The 4,527-nt window shown below is 35.3% G+C and overlaps 1 pseudogene; it reads right to left on the bottom strand.

Annotated features, from left to right (window-relative positions):
* Positions 1-1,138: 1,138 nt before the first annotated feature.
* Positions 1,139-2,967, bottom strand: LOC140442080 (uncharacterized; annotated as a pseudogene).
* Positions 2,968-4,527: the final 1,560 nt, after the last annotated feature.

The following is a 4,527-nucleotide window of genomic DNA, read 5'->3' as shown; positions in this document are numbered from 1 at the left end:
AAGAATCAAAAGAGTGCTATGCAAATGTGGTCGGATGGTGTGCACAGGTCTTCGTTGGCCGTGGTCTTTCTGCAGGCTCGTTCTGCAGAAATCTAGAAGGCGTGGCACGGTCTTTTAGTTGACAAGTGCATGAAGGTTTTTGCGTTCTCACGCGCTGATGTCTCTTCAATAGTTGGTTTATACAGTGGCGGTCGGAATCAGGAAGAATCTAGTGAACCACCTAGAAACAAATTGAAAAATATGAATTATTGTTCTTGATACTTTAAACAGCAATCAGTTACGCTACTAGTTAATAATATTTTTTTAGGGTATATAGAAGAAGATTAGTCAAGGTTGTAATTCAATATGGAAGATATTAAAAGAATGAAAAGAAACCTCACTAAAGCTACTTACAAGATCTTTACTTATTTAATAACAATAAATATTTAAACTTAACACTTTATCTGTCATATATACCATATACGGACACAGTCGATTTTTATCCAGCGCCCTCTGGATTACTGGACACATGACGTTCCACGTTCAAAATCATGGGTACGTGAGGCGACCATACTTAGCGTTTATTTAACCTTCCCAGTTGCGAGTGCGGTTAGTTCTCACCTTAGACAGCTTAAGATTTTTCCTGGAAAATACTCTTCTTTATACCTAAAGATTACATAAAATATTCACTAATTTTTTTGATAATCTGGTTAAAGCCTACTTGCTAAAAATTTCCACAGGTCTGCTCATCAATATTATTACAGAACATTTCAAATTTCTTCTCGCTATCTAAATATCTTTCATTTTCTTCTACAATATCTTTCAAATCAACATCATAACTACTTTCTGATATACAATCAAAACTGTTCTTTTTCTTGTGTTTTAAAAAACTTAGTGTAGGCCTACTTCGTTTAGCTTTCGGTATGGCCTTTGTTTTCATATTCTTTTTTCAATTTCTTTCATTTTTTCTTTCTCCTCTTGTTCTTTTTTTATTAGGTAATCTTTGCAGGTGATAATTTCACAGTTACTGACCAGTCTTTTTCGTTTCTTCCCTGAATTCTTTGATCTTTTTTTTTTTTCATCATTTCTAACAACAATTACTCAAATGATTTACGTGTTTGTAAAGAAGGTCCAATTGGCGAGACAGGGCTTTCTTTGTCTACTTAAACTTCGTTTGCAGAACTAGCTTATGTTCTTTCAACCATCGCAAAGATAGAGACACAGGTTTCTGGCTGTTAGGATTAAAGCGTTCGAGACATCTGATTGTACCGTATCTAAAGAAGTACGGGATGCTTGTTGTGGAATTGTAGTCTTCTTGATTTCCAGTGACTATAACAGGACTCGCATCTGGTTGTAGTGCTGCTGAAGATCTAGGCCTACTGTCTTCTGATTGTACTGTGGCTGAGAAAGGAATGGTTACTAAGTGTTTGACATTCAAAGAAGCAGTGGTTTCCAAGTGTACTGTATTGGGATTGGGAAGATTATTTTTATACCTAAGCAAATCATCTTTTTTGAATATTGATGTAGGAATTAGATCTCTGTCAAGGACCTTGTTTATCGGCATCATAAATTCCTGTGGCTTTAAATCCGCTAATAATATTAATACTAGGTATTTCATGTGCTGGCTTGGTTATCATTTGTACAAATATTTCTTTAGGATTTTTTTGCGAGGATTTTCCCTCTGCCCCTTACTGAGTGCCTTGTCTCAAGTATTTTTCAGACCTCTAAAGACTGACATATCTAATGGTTGTAATAAATGTGTCGTGTGTGGAGGTAACTTCCTGATACGGATTTCATTTTTTTGTGCTAACTTAATCAAATCTGTGGACACATGGGTAGCATGGCCATCATAAATTAATAAAATTATTCTCTTCTTTGTAATATTAGGTAAAAAAATATCTCTAAACCAATTAAAAAACCAACCAAAGTTTCCATCCAACCTCTAGACGTTGTAGAAACTGCAGTTTGGGTTGTTTGGGATGTTCTTATTAATCCAATTATCCATTACATATTTATCTTTAAATACACAGAGGAGAGGTTTCATTTGACTATCAGCAGAACAACACAACAAAATAGATGTGATTTCTCTGCCAGACGAACTGATATTACTTATACCTTTTGGACCAATTGCACCAACGAACTTTGTTTTACTAGAGTCATGGCAAAATTACGTCTTGTCCCAATTAAATATCTGTTCTGATTTCCCCTTAAGGTTTAGTTCTTCCATAGTTTTTGTTAATACTTCAAAAGAATTATAGATGACCCAAGGGTCGTAAATGTTCAATAATCGTAGGTTTCTTTATCGAGAGATATTTTAAATGATCTAAACCAGTCAGGGCCTGGTCCCTGGTCTTTAAATCTACTCTTAATATTAGTCTGTCTTATATACAATTGTACGTCTAATACTTTCTCTCTGGATGGGCCAAACCCATTTTTGTCCTTAATTTTTATGCAATGTGCAATTTCTTTTAACTGTACCATATTAACAGTTAAACAGTTAATATGGTACGGCCATATACAGAGAATACCAGATGACAGGATTCCGAAACATATTTTGACGTGGACACCACAAGGAAGAAGAAAAAGATGAAGGCCGAGAAGAAGCTGGAGAGAGGGAATTGAAAAAGAACTATAGGAAAGAGAAATCCCTCCAGGCCTATGGTTAAATAGAAAAGAATGGTGGTTAGGAGTCGGAAGGCATCGGAGAACGCTGTGAACCGATAGTAGTAGTAGCAATTTCTTTTTCCTCAAGAGACGACAAATATGACTGAACTCCTTCACCACCGTTACCTTCTTTTGAAGTCTGTCCAGTCCCACGCATTCCCTTGACTCGATGCTTCAGTGTAGATCGTGGAATATTGTAAAATAATGATGCACCCCGTGTTGTCTTGATGCCAATTCTATATCCTCAAATGCTCTATCAAGGTCTTCCGTGGTATCTGAGGAGCCAGCACCTTTCTGAGTTTTTCTTATGTACGTTCGTACCATTTTCTGAAACAAAAACAATATGATATAACCTAGGCTTTGAAAAAGTAAAGGATAGAAAACATTTTTAGCTCCTGAGGTTTTGAGGGGTAACTGGACCAGGACCTAGCCCAGTTACTCCCGATATAGGTCCCAGTTACCCCGAAAGAGCAAAAGCGTTCGGGGTAACTGGACCATCCATTCTAACCTCAAAACTAATAAAATAAGCATGCAAAACTAATTTAAACACTTTTACACTAAAATACATGATGAAAACACTTACCTTGATAATCAAAACAATAATGTAAATCACAAGCACGCCACGTTGATTTCATAAAAAATTATGAAAGACTTCTTCTTCTTCTTATGCCGTCCCCATTAACGGAGGTTTGCGACCACATTTTTAAAACCTAAAGAAAACTGAATACCTAACAACGGAGAATACAGAAATAAAACAGCTGGAAATAGACGAAGGTAAACAAATCAAAGGAACAGATAAGTATAAGTATTTAGGTTTCATAATATCAAACAAAGGAACAACGGAGGAAGATATAAAAAATAGACTCGTACAAACTAGAGACTGCATACGAAAATTGCACCCGGTACTATGGGATAAGAACATCAGCATGAAAACAAAGAAAAAAATATATAATTCCATGACAAGAAGTATCCTCACTTATGAGTGTGAAAATTGGACAATAAATAAGAAAACCAAAAACAAAATAAGAGCAACAGAGATGGAATTCCTAAGGAGAAGCTGCAGAGTAACAAGAAGAGATAGAATAAATAACATGGAGATTAAGAGGAGAATGGGAATGAACTCCGATATAATAGACTACATCAAACAGAAGAGCTTAACCTGGTACGGAAATGTCAGAAGAGCAGACCAAAATCGGTGGAGAAATAGAATAACAGAGTGAAGTCCGATAGGAAGAAGAAAGAGAGGCAGACCCCGAAGATCTTTCAGAGATGAAGTGAACGAAGCAATGAGTAGAAGAAACCTACAGGAAGGGGACTGGCTAAACAGGAAAATTTGGAGAAAACGGTTGAGTGAAGGAATACAGTCAAAACTGTGGAAATCCTTGTATATATATATATATATATATATATATATATATATATATATATATATATATATATATATATATATATATATATATATATATATCAAAAACATTTTTGGTATAGCTATGATTCTATTGTTAGTCTGATCCGTATTTAATAATAATTATTCCCCAATTAACTGCAGCGGACTAAACGCATGCCTAACATCATCCAATTTGTGGCGGCTCGAAAAGACGCTCCAATTGACAACTAACATGCGAGTGTTTTTGCATGATTAAAGTGCAATATTGTTGTCGAAGCAGTTGTTAGATATTGGAAACAGGTAAAGTCGCTATTGAAACCTCGACAGAATTTATTTTATTGCCCAGAGATTTCTATTACTTAACAGACTCGAAAGAGGAGCTTATTGAACTTTGACACATTATTTCATTCAAAGACGGTACCAAGTTTGACAGGTCAGCTAATAATATTTAGAGCAAAAGTAGGTTTGCTTTTGAATTTATTGTTACTAAAGATTAT

The sequence above is a fragment of the Diabrotica undecimpunctata genome, chromosome 5 (assembly GCF_040954645.1).
Source record: "Diabrotica undecimpunctata isolate CICGRU chromosome 5, icDiaUnde3, whole genome shotgun sequence".
Lineage (NCBI taxonomy): Eukaryota > Metazoa > Arthropoda > Insecta > Coleoptera > Chrysomelidae > Diabrotica > Diabrotica undecimpunctata.
The sequence above is the reverse complement of the archived record's forward strand: the minus strand, read 5'-3'. Positions and strand labels throughout refer to the sequence as shown.